This window comes from Syngnathus leptorhynchus, chromosome 7 (genome assembly GCF_054491065.1).
Source record: "Syngnathus leptorhynchus isolate UIUO chromosome 7, UIUO_Slep, whole genome shotgun sequence".
Taxonomy (NCBI): Eukaryota; Metazoa; Chordata; class Actinopteri; order Syngnathiformes; family Syngnathidae; genus Syngnathus; species Syngnathus leptorhynchus.
The window spans coordinates 1,401,970-1,414,213 of NC_141201.1; the positions used below are offsets into that span (position 1 = coordinate 1,401,970).

At 45.1% G+C, this 12,244-nt stretch overlaps 1 protein-coding gene across 3 annotated transcripts in view; it reads left to right on the forward strand.

The window, feature by feature from the left end:
* The first annotated feature begins 1,411 nt into the window (after nucleotides 1–1,411).
* Nucleotides 1,412–12,244, forward strand: part of tenm4 (teneurin transmembrane protein 4) — a 99,651-nt gene continuing 88,818 nt past the window's right edge. For all 3 annotated transcript variants that reach the window (XM_085917082.1, XM_085917083.1, XM_085917084.1), the window contains exons 1-3: nucleotides 1,412–1,595; nucleotides 6,320–6,457; nucleotides 9,726–9,905. The gene's annotated coding sequence lies outside the window, so the exon portion shown is untranslated. The remainder of the gene's footprint in view (nucleotides 1,596–6,319; nucleotides 6,458–9,725; nucleotides 9,906–12,244) is intronic.

Below are 12,244 nucleotides of genomic sequence, written 5' to 3' on the forward strand. Positions count from 1 at the left end.
AGACCTAAATAGCCCCGGCGTTTTGATGGCAAAAGCTCACTAGTGACACATTTGATCAAACGGGAAACATCATCTTGTCCCCTTCATTTTCAAAGAGGATCTGGGTTTTGATTTGTGGAAAATGTCGGGTTTTTTTTTCACTGAGAGCATTTTTTTTTTTCTTCTTAAGCCTCACAAGGGAAAAATGGAGTCCAGCCAGCGTCAAAATCCATGTCAAGTCCAAATAAATATCTTCTAAATTTGACACTCCCAGAAGAGTACTGACAAGCCTGCCAAATGTGAATGATGCAAAAAGAAATCACAAAGTAACCAAGATCAGGCTTAAAAAGTGGAAAAAGTTCAACCGTACCCGAATGCTACGGGGGTTTCTGCCGAATGCCCCGAGACAATGTCGGACTGTTCAACCGTCAATCAAATAGCAAACATTCCTCATTGTTTGAGCCACATAAATGTATCAGCCTAATTGCCTCAGGTGACTGGAATCCATCCCATCTCATCTTCAGAAGGTTTTCCATGCTGTGGCCAGAAACGCTAACTCGCAAGCTAACCTCTTGTGTCATCATTTGTATTAGCCCACCTCGGTTGGCAGCATTCTCATAGAAGAGTCGCTTTCACTTCCAGACCCGAGCAGTGACACTCACGATTCTTCACTTGCAATTACAATAATAATTACCATATCATACAAATACGTTTAAATTGCTTACACCTTGCTCAATTGTTGCGACATGCAATTTACACCTTGGTGACCTTCTGGTGAAAACAATGGTGAGCTTTTGTCGATGTGCCGCTGGAAGTGACACAAACGTGCTAAACACACATTTACACGCATAACGCACACAGGTCGATGATAAACGTGGTTTGTTGAAGGACACCTTGAGAAGGGCTGCGCCGTCGCCAGGCACGCACGCACGCCGCCTCTTTTGTTGGGACGATAGCACGAGTGCCAAAAGCCTCATACAAACACTACTTAAGCGAGGTCGTACACTCAAAAAGAGCCCTAGAAAACCTTGAAGAGGACAGTAAACCGCCACCGTTAAACAGCGTGTTGGACGGATAGGCAGGCGCCTTTAACTCAGTCCTGTTTACTTCGCATGGAATGGATTGGCACCTTTAATTATTTGACGTAGGATTCTATTCAAACACTATGGATAAGCTAAGAGAATATCAAATGTTTCCATAAATGATCACACGACTACTAGCGGCGTGCAAGCTGATCTGGAGACTGCCGCTTGGCATATTGAATTGCTTTTAGCATGTTTCCAAAACACAAGGTGAAGTGCCCTTACCCCTCCTCCACTTTTGCGGAACAAGTCTGCACCTCCCTGTGTGCAAGTGGGTGTGAAACGGATCAAGTACAACGTGAATAACAGATTTTTATTTTTTTTGCGTTACTTCTCCTCAGTACCCGAGATGGCCTCGATGACGACCGCACAGGAGCGAGGGCTTTCGCAGACTGGCGGCCATTTTGCGTGTGTGAAATGCTGTTAAAAAAAAAAAACTGTAAAAGGCCTCGCCACACTGCTGCCATCGCCAGCAAAAGAGCACCATCATAATAATGATAGGAAGCAAAAGCAAGAACGGCACAATCAAAGCCGGTAAGTCACCGCTAATATAAACACGGCATTAGCGAAAAGGTCACACTCCTCCCCCGGTGTGCTACATTTTGAAGTCATCATTAGTATGCTAAATTTGGAATTGCAATTTCTTCTTTGTGCTGGTACACGTTGTGTCTTTTATGTAGCCAGTTTGGTATTATTATTCAAGGTGATTTGTTTATTTGCATGCTATACTACTGTAAAATAGCAACGTAACATGTAGCTGCTAGCGCTAACACTATGCTATTAGCCCGTGTTTCTGAATTTTCTGGTAAGATCCTGAGGGAAGAAGCCTGTCTTGGACGTAATGTTGTGTGTCTGCACTGTAGCGACAGCAGACTGATTAGTATCTGGCCGCTTGCCGCTCCCAGCGTCCCCCATCAGGTTGCTCTCAATCACACGTCTATTGATATTCCCAAGCATCTCCGACATTGGGAATTTCCACTAAGCGTCCGACTCGGTGATCTACTGTCGAGCTGCGGCTCCGTCAAGCGGCACTCCGCAGAGAGGCCGTGTCCTCCGCCTCGTTTGTCTCGCCGGTCAAAAAACAAATCCGGGTGTCTCTTTGAGGCGAGGCATTTATTGCGGCGGACAGACGGACGGACGGACAGACGGCACTATTTGGGGAATGCTTTATATTACTGTGGTTATTTGTGGCCTTGTTTCGGTGACGGTAAAGGCCGTTGTGGCGTCAAGTTGACGTGAAGTGGCATTTAAGGGTCTGACACACCCGGTTATTTAGAACATTGTCTTTCAGAGTGGTGGCAAAAAAAAGTTGAGGTGAGGCGTCTTGAAGTCTGAGCAGGAATGAGTTTCTTTTTGAAGGTATTTAAGGAGGTGTGATGTTGATCTGAGATTCTTTGGAGGGAGGTTTCTCTTCGAATTGAGGCCATCCTCCTGATGCATAAAAGGAGCCGTTTATTTCAGGCCAGGTGTTATTATTTATATATTATTAATCCAATTGAGTTATTTACTATTTATGTAGTTAGTTTTAGTTATTATTTTATTTCTTTTTAAAGTGATTGTTTTTATTCAGATTAGAAAACATATTCTTGATGATACAAAATACCTGCCAGCCATTCGAGGCGGGCTTTATTTTAGTGATGAGCATTTTCCTGAAGACATTTACAATTATTTAGGGCTTTTTTTCTCTGATCCAATTTCCTGAGGACGTTAAAAGTGGAGGTGAGGCTTTTGTCGAACCGGACACGTTGCAATGATTGTCTTGCATTATTTCTTCCTTTCTTTCCACCTGTGCCGCGGCCCGTTCCCCTCGTTAGCGCGTCTCCTACGACCTTGTCCTATTGAGTTTTTGTTTAGGCTGAATGTGCATTTGGTCCCGTAAGCTGCCCTAAGATCAATAAGGTTGTCTGAGTCTTAATTATTTAGGGTGTGGATTTTATGGCAATGGCCAGGGTTTTTAGGAAAGACAGTACTCGTTACTGGGAGCTCCAGTGAATTAAAAAACAACTAGCGTGTCTACATAGAAGTAGATTTTTTTTCCCATTGCCTATTGAACTGCGGCCAAGTCGACATTGTCGGGTCATTAGGGAGCCCTCGTGTGCGGCTGGCTAAGCATTCCGAAGTGAGACCGGGCTCCCATTGTTTGGCGCCGCGCTTTACTTCATTAATGCCCGGCGAATGCTCGCGGGCGCCCTGGCCAATGCTAATGAGCACATTAGCTGGCTCCCGGCCGGGCCAGCCGCTGTCTTTTGATCAAGTTCAAATCGGTCCAAGATGCAAAAAACAGATGGCCCTGGAAGACGCCGCATCCAAGACCGACTCCAAAAAAAAAAAAGGACGCTTTCCCGGCGTATTGTTTTTTTGAAATTTTCGATTTTGACTTCTCGGGTCAACGGCTGCGACTTTTTGGAAGACGAATCGGCTTCACCTCCGAGCGCCTCGGTCTTTCTCTCGCCGTGGAGGCGAATCATTTGCAAGCGAGGGGAGAAGTAAAAAATAGGCTCTGACCCGATCGGAGACACCCCACCTTTCCAAATAACAAAAGTCATCGGTCCAGGTTTTGCCTTTAAGGCGGGCGTCGGACCAGATTGACACGAGAGAGCCAACCGAGCGCAGCTTCCGTTGGCGTCGCAACCTCGGCGACCTCTCCATCAACGGCTCATCAACTCGCCAGTGCACAGGTGGCGTCCGGGGTCACGTGACTACGCCGGGTCATCTCACAATAAGCGGATGGGTGGAAGCGCGAGTAGAGGCCGGTCAATAAAGTAAACGTCCGTACTCATTTGGGGGATATCATTTTAAGGAAGCGGAAAAAAAAAAAAAGAAAGATCTTTGGAACGGAGCTGTCAACACAAAGCACTCAAGGTTAATTCAGGAGGTTAATTAAAAAAATTCCTTTGAAATAATGAGTTTGTCAATTCCTTTGGAAAAACACAGATGGGATGAGCAGTCAGAAAAGACAAAGAAAAAGACGAAAGAAAGTTAATTGTTGGATGTTTAAATGTAGTAGTTTGGAGTACTTTTCACAAAGTTTGTTGGTTTTCAAAACACTCGTGATTTTTAGCCCCTCTAATTAGAATGCAAAAAAAAACCCACCACACCCGAGGAAAATCAGCCAATTCGAGCTCAAGAGCATGTTTTCAATTATTTTTGATGCAGTATCAAATTTCTCAGGAAAACAAAAAGCAAACAATGAATTTTGTGCCAACTAAGAAACATGCCGTCTGAGTTTTCATCTCGGAAAATGTTTCCGTACATTGTCCTGCTGCCTCGCAGCACGTTAGAATGTAAGGAAAACCGTGGCTGCTTGCTATTTTTACCCGACACTATTGATCGCGGACTCCATCGTGGACTCGCCACGCTGGAGTTCTGAAGGAAGCTTCATCTTCACACAAAGGTCAAGCCTCCCTGGATACTGTAAGGTTAAACTAAAGTCTTTATGAGCATCATTGCTGATTGGCCGCTGGGATTACTACAGCCCCGCACGCACGCACTCGTTGTCGGGCTCTCTCTGAATATTCTTTCTGTCCAATCCGATTGAGATTTCTTTGCGCTGAAGGATGGATAGCGTACCAGCCTGATGAAAGCGCCTTTTTCCATAGACATGTGCTCATATTTCCGATTCCCGTTTTATTGAGCGGCAACGTTACCTTCAATTTTCTTTCGTCTGTCAGCCCAACTGCTACACCTTTAACATCTTTTTACTTATTAAGTTGTTCATTTTGACTGAGTGAGAATTAAAAAAAACAAACATTTTATGACTTGTCAAGCTTAGTCTGTTTTGGATGAGCTTTTCTCTCTCATGTTGAATATTAATGACATTTTGCAAACGAGTTCTTAAAAGAAAAAAAATGCTGTCCTGCATTTGTTTACAAGCAATAAAAATGGAATTTTCCAAATGTAATTCCCTTGAACACAAACGATCTCTCTGCCAATCTGTACATTTGACCCAGCAAGACAAACGGGTGGTGTTAATGGGCATCCTTTGAGTTAGCGTTTGCTGTTACACATTGCAGCTAATTAATTTAGCAGTCGCGCAGATCTCAACATGAATATTAAAGTCCCTTTGACTTGAAAGTCCTTGTAAGGCTCTTATTTGTGTTGAATGGCCGCCTCGGGTGATGATTTGCATGAGCATTAGCATTCGGCGCCGTTGTTTGGACGCTTTATAAAAGATCCACATTCAAAAGATGAGCGGCCACACTCAGTCATTTGGTCGCTTAACGCAACGGCTTTGTCCAAATTGGGTTGATCCTACGCTTAGTCGCGGTAATGAGAATAGCCTCTGTTGCCGTGGTAACCCCATGTGTCACAATATTGGTGAACCTTGGCGTACGCGACGTGAGAGTACTCAGCTTTTGAGGAGCGCATCGTCAAAAAGATTTCCCCATTGCCTCCAAAACCACCGCTAATGCTAGCTTGCTTCTTCAGGCTAGCATGTATCGGGCTTGCTCCTGGAATCAGCGGCTATAAAATGTAATGATAGGCGGGTCGTGACACGCCACACGACTCGGTTATGCGCCGCCTTCCGTTTTTACAAGGCGGCGGCCCGTCATAACTCAGACGCTTTTTATGGGAGGAAGCCTGTGCGGTGGGAGCGCTCGGAGCTTTTAGTCAACTTGTGCCTTCATTGGAAGCTAAGGCTCTACTTTTAGCATCCGAATCATCATGGTTTGGCCCAAAACGGGTTATCATTTCAAGCTTCTTTTAGAAATTCTTCTGTGACCATTATGGTTCATTCAAAACACTCAAATGTTCTTTCCCCATTGATTGATTGAAGTTTATTTTGAACTAAAAACAAACCCAAAGAAAACTCTTCCAAAGAAATATGCCTAAATGAAACATCATGTAATGTTGGTTTGAAACAGAGGAAGAATTGAAACTCTTGAATTGAATGAGAAAGCCATTCATTCATTGCATCTCTTGTGCAAGTTTTGGTTTGCACACCTTGGCCACTTGGTGGCAGTATATTACAATCATACATACACAAAGAAGAGTTTTAACAGTTAAGCAAGCTCCAGTCATAGCAGATGTTTTAACAGAGGATAAAGAATCTATGCAAAATGTGTAACACTTTAAATGTAAGTTTGATGTTGCTTTAGTTTTGCCCTTTTATTCCCCTTTTTTCTTTTATCTACGACTCTCAGTCGGTGTTGCGGAAGTGAAGTGAGTCACCAGTACATGCAGTGCATTAGCACTTAACAGCGACTCGCTCTTTGAGCTTCTCCGGTGACACGCTGTTATTTTGTACTCACGTCCAGGTACGTAATAAAAGCCCGCAGAGACGGCAAAAACTCGACGAGGTCTGACCCGCCGCTCTCGTCAAGACTGCCACTTCCTCTTGATGGACACGCAGTTGTTAGCGCTGCTGGTCGCTGCCCGTCATCTTGCAGTTCAGGGTAGGTGGACTCAAAGGGCGACAGTGTTCAAGGGCGACTGTTGTTTTCTCGTCATATACTGAGAAGTGTGATCAAAGTAAGCATTATGGGATGGAAATAGACTTTTCAATTGTTGGTATGCTAATAGGCTGGTTGGTTCTCTGGAGCAGGAGCTCGAAAATAATTGAGATCCAGGGAGAGCAGATTTTTTGTTTTTTCCAAAGACCCCCTCATAAATATTTGTAAAATTATGTTAACATTATATGATCTTGTTAAAATTAGTTTATCTGACATTCACACATTGAAATTAGGGCGGCTTGAGGAGAAGGATTTTTCCCGTTTGCTTCACCACCTCGAAGTACGGTGCATTCTGGTGAAACCGTGACACTTGAGGGATTTATGCTAAAAACATAAGGCACTAGCTAAACTACTCCATTAGCGTGTGTCCATGGCGCAATTATTGTTTGCAGGTTGTACGCCCCCGCAGCACCATTAGTGCAGAAAGAAATTGGCCACACTGCAAATGATTGCAGGCATGCGCCGGTTGCCATGTCTCCACCATTTTTCTTCCATCCACGTCGCACCACAACCGAGCGCCGTCGTTCCGCCATTGTTGTTTTTTTTTTTTTTTCGTTACAGCCTCGCCGGTCGCGCAGGGACGCCAAATGAGACCTCAGCGGGGTACTAAATGTGCCTTCAATCTCAACAATCCTTTTAATCTTTCATCAGTCCGCATGGACGGCGCTCAGAGGCCTGATCCTTTTACAGCCTCGCGAGAACGTCGGAGATGGCGGCTCTGTAAATTAATGAGAAAATCAAAAATTTTAAAAAAGGGGGCAAGAGGTATTTTGGGCACATCACAGTTGAAAATGCGTTAAAAAAAAAAAAAAAGGCTATTCTCCAGTTGAACGACAATCACCGGGGCGACTCAAATGACAGGTCGCTGTGCTCTTGCGTCTTCTGTTTAGCATTCAGTGGGAATCAGAGGCTCATTCAAGCAGAAAGTTTTCTCGTTAGCAAGAGGCTATGTTTTTGGACTGGCAGTCTCTCTGGGGTCAAGCCTGAAGCAGACATAAAAGCTTCCGAGAAATATGCGTCCATATACCCACTGTATGGACTTGGATGATTGCTAAACTGAAGCTTTGCATCACAGGATTCAAACTTTTCAAATGAATGCTTCAACTCTTGAACACTGCATTTGAAGGGATAGAGAGCCGTCGTTTCCATTTCTGTCAAATCATGTCGGCTGTGCTCACACCCACAACGGCGCACATCAAGCTCCTCCGTACATCTGCAAAAATAGAAAAACACAGTGTATCAAGAATCTCGCCTTTCGACCAAAATACCACACAACCCGAATCAACAGGATGCAAAGCTGCTGATATAAAAAAAAAAAAGACAAAGGTAAAAAAATCAGGCGCCGTTCGCTTCACAAAGCAGAAGCCGTGCTCGTGTTTTAATGATTAAGTCAGATTTCAAAGTAAGAAGCAGCAGCCGCAGAAGAAGGAAGGGCAAAACCATCAAAAAATAAGGCGGGGAGGCGTCGTAGAGCAAAGCCAAGCGAAGCCCAATTAGGGATTTTATGGGGCGAATAATTGGAGTCGCAGCTCTGAGCCTTGTCTCAAAAGCAAACACGTTTTTTTTTTTCTTCCCTGTGACAAGAACAAAAGAACACGTGCCCGCCGCAAAAGTTCGCAGCAAACCTGGTAAATTATTAAAGGAAAGGATCAAAACACAAGAACACTCGGAGCACAAGGCTTACGCGTATCGGCGGCACCTGCAAATAAAATTAACACCAAATGGATAAATTCAAGGGAAAATGTTTTTGCTAAATATGTCACTCGCATGTCGTCTGTCAATATTTGTTATGGTAAAAAAAAATCATGGCCACACCTTGTCACTGCTGACTCCGCCCCAAACCTGCAAAAGGCGCCGAACGTTGCCAGGGCGGCATGCAAAAACCCAACATTCCCACACTGACGCGGGGCCAAATCCCCCCTGTGGGCCCCCCGTCTCCAGTTTTCCATGTGAAAGCATCTTTAACTTTCCACTCGCACAGCCAGATTAGCTTCTTGGCGCACAATGCGGCGAATTAGAGGAGCGCCGACCCCCACCCCTCGCCAGCCGGCCCTGGGACGACCATACACGCTTCCAGGGCCAGGAACTCTTGACCGGTCGCTCGGGCTGGGAACGGGCGTCGAGTGTGAGTGGCGAACGGATTTAGAAGCCGGGACAAAAGACGTGAACGGGACAGATGGCCCTCTTTGCATCACCTTCCAAACCGCACATGTCAAAGGTGGCAATTGATTGCTCCAAATCGGCTTTTCGGGCTCAAAGTCAAATAGTCCACCGACGGAGGGACACCACATTAGGTACGTCCGCAGGCTACTTTAGCGACAATATGGAAATTATTGCCAAAACAATTTTGCACGCCGAAATGCAGTCAATTTTTTTTCTCCTTTGGTTATGGGCACAGTAAGAAAGGGATGTTTGCGCCGTCGTGGGAGAGAACATCCGTCCAAGGATTAACATCGAGAATTATTTTGGAGTTAAGTGCTGCCCGCCGAGAGGATACTGTTGGTGTCTCACTGTTTGTTAAGCGATATAAAAAAATGATTGCTCAATAAATATCAGGAAATACCAATTATCTTTATAACATAATACACTCAATACATGCTTTTCCGTAATCCATTTTTCCCAAATCATATTCTTGTTTGTTTTTGCAATCTTGCATCTTTTCTTGAATTATTTAGCATTTAATTGTTGAGTTAATATGCTTTTATATGTTGCTGTTAGTTTTGGAATCTCATTGACAATAAAGTCGGCAACCATAAACAGCGTGTGTCCCCCCCCCCAAAGATTTACTCTTGACTGGCCATGGCCACTACACGTGTGTTGGAATGTAAATATGAATGCAGCAAGTTGATGAGAGCGGGAGGGCGCGAGAGAGAGAGGGCGAGCGAGCGAGCGAGCGAGCGAGCGAGAGAGAGAGAGCAGCCACTTGCAGGGACTCCAGCCTCCTCGCACCGAAGGGGGCGTCCACGCACGCTCTGCGCCTCCTCGCGTGTGCTCAGTGAGCGGGAGCACGCAGAAGCAGAAGCAGCTTGTCACTCCCCTGCATGCACATCGCTTGGCCGCCTTGGCACGGTGACACCTCGTTTTCCAGCTCCCCCCCCTCCTCCCCTCCCTTCCTCAATTCCAAGGAACAATCACGCGCATTCCCACAACGTGGACGTGTTGACGTGCGTGTGAGCAGCAGCGCTTTTATTTGATGTTCTTTTTTTTGTAGATGATTGGGAGCGCCGTGCACTGAAGGAGAACAGGACCGTTTTGCTCCCTCTTTTTTTTTTTCCCTCCTCCTATTCACGCTGCATCGTGCACTGTGGAAATAACGTGCGTCTGCGAGTGGGGAGCGCATCAAGTCAAGTGTGGACCCCCGGACGGGACCTGCTGCATTGTCTCCACCATGGTAAGCTGCAGAAATGCTGATTGAAATATACATCGTGCGCGCAGATGTGGCTCTCCTCGCCCCCTCCCCTTCCGAACCGCACCTTCGGTCCCGGCCGTGCACAGCTCACTCGCTCCCTCCCTCCCTCCCTCCCTCCCTCCCTCGCTCGCTCGCTCGGTCTCTGGTCTACCTGCGTGCGTGTTCTCGTTCATACACGACGGGATGTGGGGTTGTCAATAAATAGGAAGCAGGGTCTGCGTATAGGATGTCCCGAACATGTGACGATGATGATGTGTTGATTTTTAACGGGACTTGGCGTGAACATCTGAGGTGCTATTTCAAATGGATAGGAGAAATGGTTGCTTTGTTGGAAAATATTTCAATGTTTAGATTCAATGGGATTCGCTGAATTCATTTAACAATTTTCTTTCAAATGATTTATTTAAAAAAATGTAATCAATGAAAAGCACGTTATATTTGTTTTACAAATAATTTTAATAATCATTTCTGTTAAATTTGAATTTAATTGAAAATAATTTCAAAAATAAAAATGACATTGTTTATGAAACAGCAACTATTCGCACAATGCACAAAAAACCTTTATTACAATATTTTTACAATTTAATGTCCCTCATGATTCAAACCATTTTATTTTAAAGAATGTTTTTGCCAAATCCCCAAAACATGATCATCACATTCTGTTTTTTTATGTCCCACATTGTAACTATCAAGCAACTAACAAGCTTTGTTGAGCTGTGTTGTAGTGCAGCGTCATTTTGAGGAGTTCCCAAACAATGTGTGAGAGCAGAGTGGGAGTAAAATGAGCGAGTGAGTGAGCGAGCGAGACGAACCCCCGGGAGCCATTGTCGGTCGGGGTGGTGGTGGTGGTAGTTGTGATGGTGGGGGGGCTCGGACCGTCTCCTGCTCTGATTGGCTGGCTCTAAACGACTTGTGTCCACTCGTCCATTAATGACGGTCTTTCATTCTGTGGCTTAGTGTGTTGTGTGGTAATGGACATACTCAGATGCCACTTTGAATTCATTGTCGGCTTGAAAAAGCTAGCAAGATGTAGCGTTACCAGAAAGAAGTTGCTCAAAACAAGTCCCAATCGAAAGCAGCTATCAAAGACGGATGGCTAATGCTAGCTTGAGAATCCTTCTTGCCTATGTGGGCGGAGCATGGCCTCATGCTGCCGTAATCGGAATAATTGAATGGCCGTGCCAATTTGACCTGAATGACACGAACACTACAAACAAGTGATTAGTCTGATTCGAGAGAGAGAGGGAGAGAGAAAAACTCATTCTACAACATCACCCTTAAAAATAGAGGATAAAGAATTTAAAGAAAAATGCTGTTCCTTTTTTTCCCCGATACATCCTTTAAGCATAAATGCAATCATAACACGGCTCTCTGCGTGTAGTCATTTTTTTCTACTGATGTCAGTAATTCTAAAGTGGAATCAATAGTTCTTGTGTAACTGCTTTTTCAGCAGGCCCAACCCGAGTGTTTTTTAGCTCGGGGGCGGCTTTACGTTTAGCCGAGGCCGCTCTCGCACGCACTCACGCACTCACGCACGCCCGCACTCACGCACGTACTCCATCAAAATGTAACGCGTGTAAAGTAATATTCCGACACACCCACGTGCTTTCCCCCATTTCCCCAACAAGCCATTTCAAGTCATCCACGGCCGCCCGGCGACCTGCCCTACAACCTTTTCTTTCCGCCGTCTCTCAAAGGAGCAGGAAGACATTTAGCTTGTCTGACCTTGCCGAGTCTTCATTCTCACTCGGTAGCGACGGACGGCTTCATCACTCGGGCCGTGACACGTGGAGGCTACTCGGATTCCTCATTACGACCGCTGCCCACTAGCTGCCTGTCATGCGCTTTGTCTGCTAAAACACTGAAAGTCCTCATACATACATTTTGGACGAATACAGGATCAAGGGATCAAATAAGAGATTCCAGAGAAGCCACTTCAATTACAAATATGTTAAATATGTTTTATGTGCCCCCGTGAATCGAAACATGACATTCTGCGTTTGTGGTATATCAGTTAAGCAATCAAATTCAACTGCTTTTTTTATTTTTCGTCTCATCGGGCGGCCATTTTGCCACTTGCTGTTGATTGAAAATGACATCACAGTTGCCAGGTCACAACCAATCAGGGCTCAGCGGTTTTCTGAAGCTGAGCGGTGATTGGTTGTGAAGTGCATATCTGTAAAAAAAATACGAATTAAATCTTAAAATGTCCTTTTGTTGAAACTTCTTTCTGTTTGAGGGCGTTCTAAAGTTTTGGAGCGAGTAGCATCGGGTCGTAATGGCGCCGTTTGAGTGACGCTGGACGGGGCAACAAAATAGCG